Source organism: Schistocerca cancellata, chromosome 8 (genome assembly GCF_023864275.1).
Source record: "Schistocerca cancellata isolate TAMUIC-IGC-003103 chromosome 8, iqSchCanc2.1, whole genome shotgun sequence".
Classification (NCBI taxonomy): Eukaryota; Metazoa; Arthropoda; class Insecta; order Orthoptera; family Acrididae; genus Schistocerca; species Schistocerca cancellata.
Window position 1 is genome coordinate 11,507,027 of NC_064633.1, and position 18,139 is coordinate 11,525,165.

Genomic DNA, 18,139 nt, shown 5'->3' on the forward strand with positions numbered 1-18,139 from the left:
GGAAAGCAGAAAGGTGGAAGGAGTATATAGAGGGTCTATACAAGGGCGATGTACTTGAGGACAATATTATAGAAATGGAAGAGGATGTAGATGAAGATGAAATGGGAGATACGATACTGCGTGAAGAGTTTGACAGAGCACTGAAAGACCTGAGTCGAAACAAGGACCCCGGAGTAGACAACATTCCATTGGAACTACTGACGGCCTTGGGAGAGCCAGTCCTGACAAAACTCTACCATCTGGTGAGCAAGATGTATGAAACAGGCGAAATACCCTCAGACTTCAAGAAGAATATAATAATTCCAATCCCAAAGAAAGCAGGTGTTGACAGATGTGAAAATTACCGAACAATCAGTTTAATAAGCCACAGCTGCAAAATACTAACACGAATTCTTTACAGACGAATGGAAAAACTAGTAGAAGCCGACCTCGGGGAAGATCAGTTTGGATTCCGTAGAAATACTGGAACATGTGAGGCAATACTGACCTTACGACTTATCTTAGAAGAAAGATTAAGGAAAGGCAAACCTACGTTTCTAGCATTTGTAGACTTAGAGAAAGCTCTTGACAATGTTGACTGGAATACTCTCTTTCAAATTCCAAAGGTGGCAGGGGTAAAATACAGGGAGCGAAAGGCTATTTACAATTTGTACAGAAACCAGATGGCAGTTATAAGAGTCGAGGGACATGAAATGGAAGCAGTGGTTGGGAAGGGAGTGAGACAGGGTTGTAGCCTCTCCCCGATGTTATTCAATCTGTATATTGAGCAAGCAGTAAAGGAAACAAAAGAAAAATTCGGAGTAGGTATTAAAATCCATGGAGAAGAAATAAAAACCTTAAGGTTTGCCGATGACATTGTAATTCTGTCAGAGACAGCAAAGGACCTGGAAGAGCAGTTGAACGGAATGGACAGTGTCTTGAAAGGAGGATATAAGATGAACATCAACAAAAGCAAAACGAGGATAATGGAATGTAGTCGAATTAAGTCGGGTGATGTTGAGGGAATTAGATTAGGAAATGAGACACTTAAAGTAGTAGAGGAGATTTGCTATTTGGGGAGCAAAATAACTGATGATGGTCGAAGTAGAGAGGATATAAAATGTAGACTGGCAATGGCAAGGAAAGCGTTTCTGAAGAAGAGAAATTTGTTAACATCGAGTATAGATTTAAGTGTCAGGAAGTCGTTTCTGAAAGTATTTGTATGGAGTGTAGCCATGTATGGAAGTGAAACATGGACGGTAAATAGTTTGGACAAGAAGAGAATAGAAGCTTTCGAAATGTGGTGCTACAGAAGAATGCTGAAGATTAGATGGGTAGATCACGTAACTAATGAGGAAGTATTGAATAGGATTGGGGAGAAGAGAAGTTTGTGGCACAACTTGACCAGAAGAAGGGATCGGTTGGTAGGACATGTTCTGAGGCATCAAGGGATCACCAATTTAATATTGGAGGGCAGCGTGGAGGGTAAAAATCGTAAGGGGAGACCAAGAGATGAATACACTAAGCAGATTCAGAAGGATGTAGGTTGCAGTAGTTACTGGGAGATGAAGAAGCTTGCACAGGATAGAGTAGCATGGAGAGCTGCATCAAACCAGTCTCAGGACTGAAGACCACAACAACAACATGCAATAGTGCTGTATTATAATTGGAGATGCGTGATAACTGTGTAGGATTTTCTTCCCTTTTTTTAATTTTAAAATGTATGATGAGTCAGTTTCTCTGATAGCGGGGAGTGGAATTACGACCCAACGGTTTCCGCCTGCATCAGGAAATGATGCGAGTGTCTGCCTCCGTAGGGTAGCGGTAGGGTTACCGCTTACCAAGCAAGGGATCTGGGTTCGACTCCCGGCAGGGGACTGGGTGTTGTGTGTTCTTCATCATTAATGACTCGCAAGTCGCCGAAGTGGCGTCAAGTAAAAAGGATTGCAAAACGGCGGTCAACCTCCCCGAATGGAGCCTCCCGTCCAACAATGCCATACGACCATTTCATTTTTTACCGTACACACGACATGTGGGGGGGGGGGGGGAGGGGAGAGGGACACTGACGCCCACCTAACCCCGGGGAGCAGCAGCAGGCATTCAGCCAATTTTCTGTCGCTGAGTACAGCTTGAACCAACTTTGACCATATAATCAACTCTCGTTCTTCGAAAGGATTTTGACCGGCCTTTCAGTGCTGCATGCCTTGTTAAGATAACATCTCACTATTGTGTACGAGCCACAGAAAGCCTCCACAGGCAGTTGTCTTACCTCATGCCGTTAGGCTGCCAGCGCCACAATCGTAAACATTGCGAGATGAAATTTACAGAATATCTTGGTGGGGAGGCTTTTGGCTGGTTGCTGCTCGCAACATTGGGAGCGGCGATTTGCAAGACGTCACCGCTGAAACTTTTTAGAACAGCGTAAAATTGTAAGATGTTTTATGTTTTGGGGAATGAGGTATGCAGTCTCAAACTGGCTTAAACTTCAAGTTTGATGCGGTCATACCGCAAAGTAGCAGGGAGCATAAACTTACAGAGGATTCGGGTTTAGATCGGCGGAGGCAGTCATCTGGAACTGGAGTCGACCAGTCGATCCGGCTTTAGCAGTTTAAGAGGACGGTCATCAGTTGTCTGGAGAGCAGATGAACCGTGCCGTACCAGAGTCCGTCTCAGCCTGTGACCTCGCCGCACCTCGTGTCACATAATTTATGGAAGTATCGCAGCGAAGCGGCGACAAAATCGCACACGATGGTAGGCGCATTGTTTCACATTAACTGATTAGTCTATCGTAACGTGACCTCTAGGCCATGTTTCTGCCCTGTGGGGTTCTCACTCCTTTACTCACTTACTTTCCAATGCAGTCACCACCAACACTTAATTTCGCTATTAATGGTCGGTCAACATGAATGGACACGTCTCTTATCCATTTGGTTTATTCTGCTTCAACATTTATGGTCCGTACTTCTCACACGCAGATAAGTGTGTCCGTAGCAGCACCGCTTTTATTTAGGGGTTGGGTTGGGTTGTTTGGGGAAGGAGACCAAACAGCGATGTCATCGATCTCATCGGATCAGGGAAGGATGGGGAAGGAAGTCGGCCGTGCCCTTTCAACGGAACCAGCCCGGCATTTGCCGGGAGCGATTTAGGGAAATCACGGAAAACCTGTATCAGGGTGGCCTGACGGTGGATTGAACCGTCGTCCTCCCGAATGCGAGTTTAATTTAGGAATAAACGGTTAGTTAGCATGGCTGGACACGTGTCTCATACATTCGCTTTACTTCGTTAGAACATTTCTGGTCCGTTCCTTCTCAGTGATTCAGACTTATCATGTACAGAGTTGTTTGATCCAATGTTCTTTCTGAGGAGAATCATTTGAAATTGCAGTCAGTAAGCGTGAGTGATTTGTAATACTTGTTTTATTACAGCAGCTGATAGCTCCCATCAGCACTTTTTTAATTATTAATGATCGTCAGGGTACCTCTTATAGCAAAAGTTTCCCTCCGTTACCTCGAACGCAAGTGATTATCATACATCTGGACAGTAGTGGGGGACTTGCACCAGGAGTGGGGATACCCGGTGCATGTCAGTGGCAAATTAGACTCAGTAGAGCTTCAACCCCAGCTGCGTCTTACAAAGCTGCCAACCTCAGAAAACAGAGCTGTTGCTAACTACGTGGGAGAGCAGGGGCCAAAACCTATGTGCTTAGACACAGGAACTGACTACGTCTTTTGACTGACAGAGATTTTCAGTTCAAAGTTCAATTCCAAACGTCGGAAGGGGAATTCTCATGTCTCCATGAGGATGAAGAACTATCGTTCGAGACCTGTGTAGTTTGCTACCATTTTCTGTAAACCGTTATGTTTTAATGACGGCAACATAAATGCGTTGTCACATTCAGTTGCCCGAGTATGTTTAAATCATTGTCATTGGGCTATCTTTTATATTAAAAATTTTGTAACCTGAATTGAATTTTGAAGGCACTCGAAACAAAACTGATTATGTGTACGCCGGTGGGAAGTTCATTACTAACGGGTCCTGAATCTGTTTATTAATTCGCAGACGATTCTTTCTTTGTTTCCGACTTTATACGGCCTCCAACGCGCGCGTCTCATCTCGTCACAGTTGTAGAATCATGGAACGTATTTTGTGTTCAGACATAATGACCTTTCAAGACTCGGAGAAGCTCTTCTGCAGAAACCAGCACGGTTTTAGGAAAAAGCGGCCATGAGCGACACAGCTGGCCCTCTTTGTGCATGATATACAACAGGCTCAAGATACCGGCTCCCAGGTTGATGCTATATTTCTCTACTTTTGAAAGGCATTCGACTCAGTTCCGCACTGTCGCTTCCTACAAAAAGTGAGCGCTTACGGTCTATCCAATGACATATGCGGTTGTATAGAAAGTTTTCTAACAGACAGGGAGCAGTATGTCGTCCTGAACGGGGTAACTTCAAGAGAAACAAGAGTAACTTCAGGTGTGCCCCAGGGCAGCGTGATAGGTCCTCTGCTTTTTACGATTTACATAAACGATCTGGTTGATGGTATTGACAGCGGCCTTAGATTGTTTGCCGATGATGCTGTAGTCTACAGGAAAGTTATGAACAAATCAACGAGGTTTTGCAGAAAATAAATGCGTGGTGTAATGACTGCAAGTTATCTCTCAATATTATTAGTAAGTGTAACCTACTGCGTATAACAAGGCGAAAATCCCCATTAATGTATGAGTACAAAATAAATGATCAGTCTTTGGAAGCGGTAACATCAGTCGAGTATCTGGGTGTGACTATTCGAAATGATCTCAAATGGAATGATCAGATTACACAAGTAACGGGTAAGGCGAACTGTAGATTGCGGTTTATTGGTAGAATCCCGAAGCGATGCAGTCCTTCAACAAAGGATATAGCTTACAATACGTTAGTTCGTCCAGTCTTAGAGTGTTGTTCTTCTGTATCTGACCGTTACCAGTTGGGTCTGATACAAGAGATTGAGAAGGTCCAAAGAAGAGCGGCAAGATTCGTGACTGGTACATTTAGGCATCGCGAGAGCGTTACAAATCTCATAGAATGTTTGAAGTGTAGCGCACTTGCAGATAGACGACGCCCTAAACAGAAGCGGCTGCTCAGTAAATTCCGAAATGCAATCTTCGCCGAGGATGCAGAGCATATATTATTACCATCAACTTTCAAGTCGCATAATGATCATCATTCAAAGATAATGATAATAAGAGCTCGTACGGAGGCGTTGAGAGAGTCGTTTTTCCCTCGCGAGATCCGCGAGTGGAAAAGAGGAAATACGACTTTAGCGCGAATTGTGCCCTGCGCCACACACAGCTTGGTAGCTAGCGGAGTATATAAGTAGATGTAGTTCGTTGCGTTGCAAACTGATAAGCAGCTGTGTAGATGCCTCCGCAACTGATTATTGCTCGAACCCTATATTCAGCAGCGTTCACGAGGATCAACATGTGCGGCAAAAAATTCCTTTTCGGTGCACGTAGCGAATGGTTGACGTTTGCCAGGCGTTCGTGCCGCTCCGCTCTTCGAGAGCGCCCTGGCTGCCGTTCCCCCTCTGTTGTAGGGCGGCCGTTCCTTCGCGGCGCAGTGACAGGTGTCAGCCGAAGCCATTCCCGGATATACCCCGCACGCGAGGGCGCCGCCGGCGATAAGGCCCCGCGACCTGACAGGTGGCCAGCAGGTAGATTACGGGCCGCTCCGTCTACGTCCACGTCAGCAGCACGCGCCGCAGTCGGCAAAAACGGCCGTCCCGCGGAGCGGCGGTACGGCTGTGCCGTCGGCGGCGCGGCGGAAGCCGTCTGGCTCAAAGGCAGGCGCCAGGTCGATATCATCCGGCACGGCACGGGGGGCGCGGGGGGGGGGGGGGCAGGGGGCAGGGGGGCCGGCGGCGTCGCGGCGCGGGGGCGGCGGGCGGGGGCGGCATTCCGCCAGGCAACAAGCGCGCTGCCACCGCCGCCAGCGGGGAGCCGGTCGCGACCTCTCCATTCGTCGGCCGCGCTGCCCGTAGCGACCATAAAATTACGAGTACTTCAAGTACTCGGTCGGTGCAACTACTGAAGATTTTTATTTTCTGCACTATATAAGCGATGCAATTCAGTGGGTTAACACCATCAGCATACTTCAATCAGACGTACGCTGATAGAAATCGGAAGTGTTTCACTACGAACATAACGACCGAAGGCTATGCACTATCTCAAATAGTTTTACATGCAGGGAATGTGCAGCTGCTGAAGATCATAATGAATGAAAATATACCTGTTGACACTTGGTTTCAATTAACTGCGGTACCACTCTCACGGCTTACAGAAGATCTTCGCCAGTTAACAACTGTCGAAGAACTGAAATACACTACTGGCCATTAAAATTGCTACACCAAGAAGAAATGCAGATGATAAACGGGTATTCACTGGACAAATATATTATACTAGAACTGACATGTGATTACATTTTCACACAATTTGGGTGCATAGATCCTGAGAAATCAGTACCCAGAACAACCACCTCTGGCCGTAATAACGGCCTTGATACGCCTGGGCGTTGACTCAAACAGAGCTTGGATGACGTGTACAGGCACAGCTGCCCATGCAGCTTCAACACGATACCACAATTCATCAACAGTAGTAACTGGCGTATTGTGACGAGCCGGTTGCTCGGCCACCATTGACCAGACGTTTTCAACTGGTGAGAGATCTCGAGAATGTGCTGGCCAGGGCAGCAGTCGAACATTTTCTGTATCCAGAAAGACCCGTACAGGATCTGCAACATGTGGTCGTGCATTATCCTGCTGAAATGTAGGGTTTCGCTGGGATCGAATGAGGGGTAGAGCCACGGGTAGTAACACATCTGAAATGTTACGTCCACTGTTCAAAGCGCCGTCAATGCGAACAAGAGGTGACCGAGACCTGTAACCAATGGCACCCCATACTACCCATTACACCGGGTGATACGCCAGTATGGCGATGACGAATACACGCTTCCAATGTGCGTTCTCCGCGATGTCGCCAAACGCGGATGCGACCATCATGATGATGCAAACAGAACCTGGGTTCATCCGAAAAAATGACGTTTTGCCATTCGTGCACCCAGGTTCGTCGCTGAGTACACCATCGCAGGCGCTCGTGTCTGTGATGCAGCGTCAAGGGTAACCGCAGCCATGGTCTCAGAGCTGATAGTCCATGCTGCTGAAAACGTCGTCGAACTGTTCGTGCAAATGGTTCTTGTCTTGCAAAAGTCCCCATCTGTTGACTCAGGGATCGAGACGTGGCTGCACGATCCGCTACAGCCGTGCGGATAAGAAACCTGTCATTTCGACTGCTAGTGTAACGATGTCGTTGCGGTCCAGCACGGCGTTCCGTAGTACCCTCCTGAACCCACTGATTCCATATTCTGCTAACACTCATTGGATGTCGACCAACGCCAGCAGCTATGTGGCAATACGATAAACCGCAATCGCGCAGGTTCGAATCCTGCCTCGAGCTTGGATGTGGGTAATGTCCTTATGTCAGTTAAGTTTAAGTACTTCAAAGTTCTAAGGGACTGATTACCTCAGATGTTAAGTCCCATAGTGCTCAGAGCCATTTGAAGCCGCATTCGCGATAGGCTACAATCCGTCCTTTATCGAAGTCGGAAACGTGATTGTACACATTTCTCCCCCATACACGGGGCATCACAACAACGTTCCACCAGGCAACGCCGGTCAACTGCTGTTTGTGTATGAGAAATCGGCTGAAAACTTTCCTCATATCAGCACGTTGTAGATGTCGCCAGCGTCTCCAATCTTGTGTGAATGCTCTGAAAAGCTAATCATTTGCTTATCACAGCATCGTCTTCCTGTCGGTTAAATTTCGCGTCTGTAGCACGACATATTCGTGGTGTAGCAATTTTAATGGCCAGTAGTGTAGGTGCCACCTGCTGAAACTTCGTTTCAATTAACTATGCCACCACTTTCACGGCTTACAGCTGATCTTCACGTGTTAACTACTGTCCAAAGACTGAAATATAATTATAAACTGTATTGCAAATTTGTGCTTTTATATAAAGATTATTTGAAGACTTATTCAATAACTCACAAAAAATTATTAAATTAATCCATCATAAGAATCCAGAGTTTTTAATCTAGATATTGCCGTTCAGAAACTCTTGTCACTGTTCTTAGGAAATCTATACAAACTATGGCTACTTGGGAAAGTGGTCCGTGAGATATTCTCTGCTAATGTTTCCGAATAGATCGAACCGCTACATTGACCATTGACTGCACGTAAAAGATCCTCTCTGAGGAGCCAAAGAGACTAGTATACCCGACGAATGTCGTGTATGGCCCCGGCGACCAAGCAGAACTGCCGCAACACGACGTCGCATGGATTTAACTAATCTCTGAAGTCGTGCTGGAGGGAACTGACACAATGAATCCTGCAGGGCTGTCCGTAAATCGTGATAACATGCAGGGGCCTTGGTGTGTGTGTGTGTGTGTGTGTGTGTGAGAGAGAGAGAGAGAGAGAGAGAGAGAGAGAGAGAGAGAGAGAGAGACAGAGAGAGAGAGAGAGAGAGAGAGAGAGAGAGAGAGAGTTCTGAAGGGACCAAAGTGCAGAGGTCATCGGTCCCTAGACACACACACTACTTTAACTAACTTAAACTAACCTATGCTAAGAACAACACCCATGCCCGAGGGAGGACTCGAACCTCCGACGGGTGGGGCCGCGCTGTCAGTGACGTGGCGCCTCTAACTGCGCGTCCACTCCGATCGGCGCAGGGATTCATAAGGTTGTCACCATACCCGTACACGTCCATCCGCTCGGTACAATTTGAAACGAGACTCGTCCGATCAGGTAACATGTTTACAGTAGTCAACAGCCCAATGTCGGTGTTGACCCAGGAGAGGCGTAAAGCCTTGTGTCGTGCAGTCATGAAATGTACACGAGTGGGCCTCCGGCTCTGAAAGCTCGTATCGATGATGTTTCGTTGAATGGTTCGCACGCTGACATTTGTTGGTGGCTCAGCATTGAAATTTTTGAAGAATTTGCGGAAGTGTTCCTCATCACGTTGACCGACTCTCTTCAGTCGTCGTTACTCCATTCTTCCAGGATCTTCAAAAATGGTTCAAATGGCTCTGAGCACTATGGGACTTAACTTCTAAGGTCATGAGTCCCCTAGAACTACTTAAACCTAACTAACCTAAGGGCATCACACACATCCATGCCCGAGGCAGGATTCGAACCTGCGACCGTAGCGGTCACGCGGTTCCAGACTGTAGCGCCTTTAACCGCTTGGCCACACCGGCCGGCCTTCCAGGATCTTTTTCCGGCCGCAGCGGTGTTGCAGATTTGATGTTTTACCGCATTCCTGATCTTCACGGTACACTCGTGAAATGATCGTACTGGAAAATCCCCACTTCATCGCTACCTCGGGGATGCCGTGTCCAATCGCTCGTTCGCCGACTATAAAACCACGTTCAAACTCACTTAAATCTTGATAACCTGACATTGTAGCAGCAGCAACCGATCTGTCAACTGTACCGTATCCTGCCTGTTTACATATCTCTTAATACACACTCCTATACCAGTTTCTTTGGCGCTTCAGTGTATAAGGAAATGAAATTGTGCTGAAGGCTAAAGCTGATATCGAAGATAGCTCAAACGTAGTTAACAGTGGAAACAGTGCACAACCGTTGCTACCAAATAGAATAAAATAGGCAGACCGCTTTCTTCCCATCTCAAACCAGCCCCGGGGGGCTCAGGTTGCGCGAGTGGGTCCCGCGTTCACCGGCCACCAGGAAACGCTGACTGCCCGGGTAGGTAAGAACCGTCACGTGGACGCTGTGTCCCGATGAACACGTGAGCAAGAGCGTTGGGTTGTTCCCTTACAATACAGTTTACAGTACAAGCAATCAAGGTCTCCCAGTACTTCTTACTTAAAGATGTTGGACGTTGTGCACCATGAAGGGCTTCGGTTGGCCACTGGGGCATTCCGAACTAGCCCCATACCAAGCCTCTGTGCAGAGGCTGGTGAACCGCCGCTTCATATGCGGCGACGGCTACTTACAGTGCGCCGGGCGTATAAAACTTTGTCCACACCATACACCCCTGCATACCGTACCGTTGCTCAGCCTCCTCTGGCACGATTGTTTCATAACCGGCAACGTGCGACGCAGCCCTATGGGATTCGAGAACAGGATTGCCTCGGTGCGATGTCTATGGCTGGTCTTCGTGTTTTACGTCGCGGTTGGAGCAGATCTCCACCTTGGCTCCTCCGGAGACCCAAACTTATTTTAGATTTCACTAATTTTAAAAAAGATGGCACACCAGATTTTACGTTTCAATCTCTGTTTTTTTCACATTTTAGATGTGCATCACGGTTTTACTGTCGTTTATACTGATGGCTCCAAACAGGAGACTTTCCTTGGCTGTTCTGTGGTGTTCCCTGATCATGTTACCCGGATTCGCCTCCCTGCTGAATATACCGTTTTCGCAGCGGAGCTCCACGTGATCCTGAAGGCACTGGAGCAGATGCATCGTGTTCGGGGCGATCGATTTCTTCTCTGCTCCGATTCCCTTTGTGGCTTACAATCACTGCAGAACCTGTACCCGACTGAGGAGATGGTCCAGCTGATACATGACCAACTGTACTTGCTCAAACGGCGGGGTAAAGAGGTATCCTTCTGCTGGGTGCCTGGTCATGTCGGCATATTGGGCAATGAACAGGCTGATCGGGCTGCCAAGGAGGCCTGCAGAGAGCAGGATGTGGTCCAGTGTCCTGTCCCCTTGCAGTCAGTCATCGCTGCACTCCACAGGAAGTGCATGGAGTTGTGGGAGGACGAATGGCTGGCGGTGACGGCCAATAAACTGCGGTCGGTAAAGTCAACCACTCGGCCGTGGCGTTCCTCCTGCCGGCTGCTCAGGCGGGAAGAGGTGGCCCTCACACGTCTTCGGATCGGGCACTGTCCTCTGACGCATAGCTATTTATTAAGGCGGGAGGATCCTCCGTTTTGTGATGCTTGTGGTGTGCACATCTCTGTCCGGCACATTTTAACAGACTGCATTTTATACCGTGATGCAAGGGCAGAAGCACAAGTTGATGGGGATCTGCCCTATGTTTTAGCTAACGATGAGACGTGTGTGTCTAGGGTTTTTAAGTTTTGTGATGTGTCTGGACTCTGGCCTAAACTTTTAGGCTGGAGGTTTTAGTGTATTGCAGAGTGGCTGACTCCTCCCCTTTTTTCCTTGCGGTCAGCCAGCCACTTCCATCTGCTACATTGTTTTAGCACCCTCTACCTTTTTCTTCCTGTGTTGTCCATGTTTTACTGCTGACGCCCTGCTTCATCCCACGCTTCGGTGTGGGTGAGCACATATTTTTCAATGATTGTTCCCCGTGTTTTATGTTCCGTTATATGTAAATGTTCTGAGTTTTTTTCTTGACACCCGTCTCACTCTGATACTGAACGGGCGCTGAAGACCTTGCTGTCGTGCGCCCACAAAACCCTTCTAAAAAAAAAAAAAAAAAAAAAAAAAAGTACTTCAAATACAAGTGGCTACTCAGCGGGTTCTTTATACTGCCTTCATTGTGTCTAGAAATTTCCACTTCCTACAACAGATTCAAAACCTGTCCTTTTTATTTTCTTTTGGAGGATTGCAAGGATTTCACGAAGACCTGTGATACGATGCTCTTCATCCCTCGCGGGCGAGGTTTATCAAGATTTGGATTTTTTTTTTAAATTAAAATGTCCCTGGAACTTTTACTGAAGGACGTACGAGTCTGCCCTATAGTTTTCATGGGGCAATCATTGCATTTCACAGAGCAATCAGGTTTTGAATCTATTGAAGGTAGTGGAATGTTTTAGCTATGAAAAAGACAGTATACACATGTCAAATGTTCGCATTGACTTAAAGCACCGCAATATTTTGGAAAAATTTGATTGCTTCCACTGTTAACTGTTTTAAGGGAGCGACCCAGCGCTCTTAGTCACCTGTACATAGCAACACAGTTTCCATTTGATAATTACTATTTACCTCGTCATTCAGTGATTCCTGATGGCCGGTGAATACGGTGCCGAATCTCGTAAGCTGCACCTTCCGTGTCAAGTCTGAGATGCTAAGAAAGCGGCCTACCTAGTTTATTCTACTTGGTGCCTACGATCAAGCACTGTTTCCACCTTTAACTGCGTTTACAATTGTAGTGGACTGACCCGACAGCCAATCCACTAGGACGGGTAGCCGAAAGGCACGCGTTTAAGCTCACGCAGGCTGGCGTGAGGTCTGGAAAATGACAAGGAATTATAGTACCCAGAAATAGTACATAGCTTCTGGAATACTTAACTTTAATTCATAATTGGTGAACATCGGTCTGACGGTACAGGCATCCATAGATAAATAACAAATGTGAATGGCGCCTTGCTAGGTCGTAGCAAATGACGTAGCTGAAGGCTATGCTAACTATCGTCTCGGCAAATGAGAGCCTATTTGTCAGTGTAGCTTCGCTAGCAAAGTCGGCTGTACAACTGGGGCGAGTGCTAGGAAGTGTCTCACTAGACCTGCCGTGTGGCGGTCTGCAATCACTGACAGTGGCGACACGCGGGTCCGACGTATACTAGCGGACCGCGGCTGATTTAAAGGCTACCACCTAGCAAGTGTGGTGTCTGGCGGTGACACCAAAACAATATTCTCTGAATGATAGTACCCTCACTAAGGACGTTGGATTCATCTATGATGGAGTAATGTAGAAATTTTAATATAAGTTTCGAAATGATTTTTAAGCAGAATGTTCGGAAATTCACATTACAGACTTGTAGGACTTATAAATAAGAGTGAGTGCATAATATTCTGAACAGGAACCCATGTCTGGAAAAGAACCGTTTCTGTTCTATGACGGTTTCAATTCAGATTTTTAACTCATCCACTTCTGCTTGAGGAACTGAATTAGGCGTGATGCAGTACTATTATTAGGTAACAGTTCTAAAGCAAACGTAACGTAACACCCATTTATCACATAAGTACGTTTGTTTGTATTAATATATAAGCATTACGTGTTTACATTATTCCAAATCGAAAAAGCTCACAGCAGGCACAGTACAGTAGAGATGCAAGGCAGACACTGAGTGACGTCAGGGTACCATCTGACATACTGCACCTCATCCTCTCCATTCTACTGTATACCAGGACAAGCAACTCTGAGACATTTCTCTTTCTCTTAGAACACGTGTGCGGGATAGACATGTGAACTGAAACGGCCGTGGAACGGAAACGGTATGCTTCCGTACATGGGTTCCCATTCAAATTGTTATGTCCTAACTCCCCTCTACAAGTCCTAGACATCTGCAACGGGAATTTCCGAAAACCCTGTATAATAGCACAAATTTACAATGCAGTTTATATTTCAATTCTTAAATAGGCAGGTTGCAGCTTGTATATGAAGCCATAAGCCGTGAATCGGGTAGTGTGATTAGTCAAAACCGAGTTTCAACAGCTGTCAGCCATATTTTAATCCCCCATATACACTATCTGATGAAATATATGAAGATGGTATCTATTCTTTCGGACATGTCCGAATGTCGGTAAGACTGTCTGCAGCGAGTAATGAGCGTAATTGGTAGGGGCACTAAGAAAGTTGTGTGTGGACATTAAGTTGGGAACGGGGGTCTCACGGGGAGCGTGAAGGGGATAAATCCCTGCGGTCGCGCTATCCTCTGTGCCCTCGATGGTTCAGATTGGTAGAGCGTCTGCCATGTAAGCAGGAGATCCCGGGTTCGAGTCCCGGTTGGGGCACACATTTTCAACTGTCCCGGTTGATATTTATCAACGCCTGTCGGCAGCGTAGGGTCTTGATTTAATTATCATTTCATCTGATGAAAAGTTTTCGAACACTCGTATGAAATGCGGAACTGAGCATTGGATGTCTCTAGACGCGGACCCACCAGTATAAGAGGAGGTGGGGGACCATTGTGTTGTCAGTAGAGACGCATTAACAACAGGCTGAGTGGATCAGGAGACCTCATAGACTTCTCATGTGGAGGTAACCTGAGTAACAGATTCACCAGTGAAATTTCAACCCTTCCAAAGCAGCTCATGCCGACTGTTGGTAATGTGACTGTGAAGTGGAAACGCGAAGTAACAACGGCAGCTAAACGGAATATCAGGCAGAGTACACCTACCGAGTGACAGAGACCGTCTAATATCGCGGAGGGCTGTTGAAGAACGTCCGGTGGAAACTTCCTGACAGATTAAAACTGTGTGGGACCGAGACTCGAACTCGGGACCTTTGCCTTTCGCCGGCAAGTGCTATACCATCTGGGCTACCCAAGCACGACTCACCCCCGTCCTCACAGCTTTACTTCTGCCAGTACCTCGTCTCCTACCTTCCAAACTTCACAGAAGTTCTCCTGCGAACCTTGCAGAACTAGCACTGCACTCTTTCAGAACTTCTTTCTACAGACGTCTGATGGAATCGGCAGAATGAATCACTTGTGATATTGTGTTGGCAGAAGAGCCAACACCGTGTTGCTAGAGGAGGCCGAAATGCACGCTTTTTAGCTCACGCAGGCTGGCGTGAGGTCTGGAAAATGACAATGTAATTAATATAGCCAAGAAGGTACGTTGCTGCTGGAATACTTAACTTTAATCCATAATTGGTGTACATCTCTCTTGACTGTACATGCTTCACAATCTCAATATTAACTGGTAATGGCGCCTTGCTAGGTCGTAGCAAATGACGTAGCTGAAGGCTATGCTAACTATCGTCTCGGCAAATGAGAGCGTATTTGTCAGTGTAGCTTCGCTAGCAAGTTGGCTGTACAACTGGGGCGAGTGCTAGGACGTCTCTCTAGACCTGCCGTGTGGCGGCGCTCGGTCTGCAATCACTGACAGTGGCGACACGCGGGTCCGACGTACGCTAGCGGACCGCGGCCGATTTAAAGGCAACCACCTAGCAAGTGTGGTGTCTGGCGGTGACACCACATGTGAGTTCCTGAGTGCCTGCAGAAGTCCAGCTGCAGCCATGACTTTGCTTCGGGAGTTAAGCCGAATGGGGTAAAGTGGTAAGAGCAGCTCCGTATAAGCGACGCATTTCTGCAGCCAGTTGCGAAGCTAAGCTTGAAGTGGTGTAAAGTGCTACGCCAGTAGGGAGTGAATGACAAACAAATGTGTGTGAATTCCTGAGGGACCAAATTGCTTAGGTCATCGGTCCCTAGGCTTACGCACTACTTAAATTAATTTACACTAAGAACAACACACACACCCATGCCCGAGAAAGGACTCGAACCTCCGGCGGGAGGGGCCACGTAGTCTGTGACATGACGCCTCAAACGGCACGGCCACAACACACGGCAGAGTGAATGACGACAAACAGTAATTTGAAGTGATGAATCACGCTATACCCTGTGGCAATCCGATGGAAGCGTTTGGGTTTCGCGAGTGCTGGGAGAACTTTATCTGCTATCATGCGTGGTGCCAACAGAGGGCGTTGTGTTAAGGTATGGGGTTATTTTTCGTCATTAGCGTATGCTTTCCTGATAACGCTTGAGAAACCGCTAAATGCTGAACGATATACACATATCGTACAGCATTCTGTACAGCGTACAGTACAGGAACAGTTCGGAAACGATGACTGAATCAGCGTGACAATGCAACCTTTCATAATCTTTGGAGACGGTAATTAACTTTTATGAAAACTTTGACTTTTCCGAACTCTTGCCTATAGTTACGAATCATTGTTGTATAGCACATTCTCGGACTTCTTGCCACGTCAGTTCAGCGCAAAACCTCAACCTTTTAGTGATTACTTCCATCTTTTTCGTCAGGAGCAATTACCCTGAATCGACACGGCAAGAAGTCCGAGAATGTTTTATACAACAATGCTGTCGCGACAGAGTTCGTGCTCATGAATCATTCATATTTAATTTCTTTTCGTCTGGATGGTTAAAACGAAAATACCTCAAGCAAGGTTTTGTTTAACAATTTTGAAACGCTATGAACTTAAAATAGTATTTATTTATAGTACCAGATAAATTACAGTAAACCTAACACACGCAACAGCTTTCTGTGTGTGACTATTATTGTCAGAGCTTCCATAATGAAACTTTACATGTAATTATGGTACATAATTACATTTTCTTTCACCCTATCCGTGTAGTTATGTTTTCACACGTGAGCGTCACAAAACTGTAGGCTAACACTGTCCACGAACACTGCAGTATACATGAAACGCCGACGCTCTACATACTCCCGCTAACAATTACCTCCGCACAGACCTTAAAGGCTGCAAGAACGCATCTATAATCACTCGACCCAGAGGTTCACGCGTTCTTCAACCAACTCGTAGGTTCATGTCGACCAGCCGTGACGTGCAAGAATAAGTAAACGTGTATATACACTGCTGGCCACCGTAAATGCAACACCCTGAAGGAAGCATCCGAATCAAGTGAAATTTACACCATGAGTTTGCAGCGATGAGATACGCAACTGATTAGAATTTCAGCGCAGACGCACATCACGCGCGCCTGTGGCGCCACCTCATAGCGCCATTTAAGGCTTGGCGATTTCGACGAGTGTACGTTCGGCACGTGTGTTTACCTTGTGGTTGTTTCACATGCCTCGTAGAAAACAGCGAACATCTTTTGATCAAGTACCCGAGTTCGACAGAGGAAGGATAGTGGCTTACCGAGATTGTGGAGTATCATCGCTAGTCGTGTTGGACGAAACCAAACAACTGTAATGCGGATATGTGACCGTTGGATGCAGGAGGGTACGACGGACCGACGTGGTCGATTGCATTCACCTCGGTGCACCACTGCACGTGCTGATAGGCAAATTGTGCGCATGGCAGTGACGAATCGCTCAGTGACATCCCGAACCATAGCACAGCACATTGCGTCTGTAACGCATCATCCAGTTTCTGCGCGTACCATTAGACGCCGTTTACAGCAGAGTGGTCTGTCCGCAAGACGTCCATTGCTTCGTCTATCATTGACGCAGAACCACAGACGTCTCCATCGCCAATGGTGTGATGACAGACGGCAGAATGGAATGACATTGTCTTTACTGACGAGGCACGCTTCTGTCTGCAGCACCACGATGGTCGGATTCGAGTGTGGAGACACCGTGGAGAGAGGATGCTGGACAGCTGCATTATGCACCGCCACACTGGTCTTGCACCGGGTATTATGGTATGGGGCAGTATTGGATATTACTCTCGCACGCCTCTAGTACGTATTGCCGGTACTTTAAATAGCCGGCGTTACATATCCGAGGTGCTGGAGCCAGTTGTCCTTCCTTACCTTCAGGGCTCGGCCACAGCCCTATTTCAACAGGATAATGCGCGACCACACGTGGCACTCATTGTCCAAAGGTTCTTCGTCAATAACCAGATTGAATTGCTTCCCTGGCCGGCTCGCTCTCCGGATCCTTCGCCGATAGAAAACATGTGGTCCATGGTTGCTCAACGAGTGACCCAGATTACATCCCCAGCTGCCACACCAGATGATCTTTGGCAACGTGTGGAAGCTGCTTGGGCTGCTGTACCCCAGGAACACATCCAACGTCTCTTTGACTCAATGCCGAGACGTGTGGCAGCGGTGATCTCCAACAATGGCGGCTACTCTAGCTACTGATTCTGGCAGGAACCACATGTCACAGACGTCTGTAAACGTAATCATTTGATACTTGGTCAACATGTTATCTACAAAATAAATTTGTTGTGCTGCCTCTTGTCTTTCTTGGTGTTGCATTTACTGTGGCCAGCAGTGTAGAAAATAAATATTTATAAATCATATACGATGTGAGGATGGAGTGTGCTCACGGTTACCAAACTCATACTGTGTTATTTCCATGCCTGTGAGAAAGTTAAACTTCCGCCCTTTTACTGGCCTATTTACAGTGCAGAAAAAAAGTCATTTCTGTGGATGGAGTACGGTGTGAATGTATCATGCCTATTGGAAATGTCCAACGTTACTGCAGGCGGAGATATCGCAACACAGCAGACCCAGAGAATGCGCACGTACAGTTCGTCGCCGTCTTTCGGATTTTGAGAAAGGTGGGATAAGTAGCACGAGGTACATAGGAGCTTCATACCGAACGGTCGCACACACGGGCGACTGTGGTGCAATGACTGCAGAACGAATGTTTTTGAGATGGTCTCAGAACAACACAGATTGGCAAGAAGGAAAG

General features: G+C 47.0%; 1 protein-coding gene and 1 non-coding gene across 2 annotated transcripts in view; one reads left to right on the plus strand and one right to left on the minus strand.

Moving 5' to 3' along the window:
• LOC126094963 (acetylcholine receptor subunit alpha-L1) overlaps nucleotides 1–18,139 on the minus strand; it is a 713,068-nt gene that overhangs the window by 621,187 nt on the left and 73,742 nt on the right. The gene's annotated exons all lie outside the window — the stretch shown is intronic.
• Trnat-ugu (transfer RNA threonine (anticodon UGU)) lies at nucleotides 13,670–13,744 on the plus strand. Its single transcript has one exon. It is a non-coding gene; the product is annotated as a tRNA-Thr (tRNA).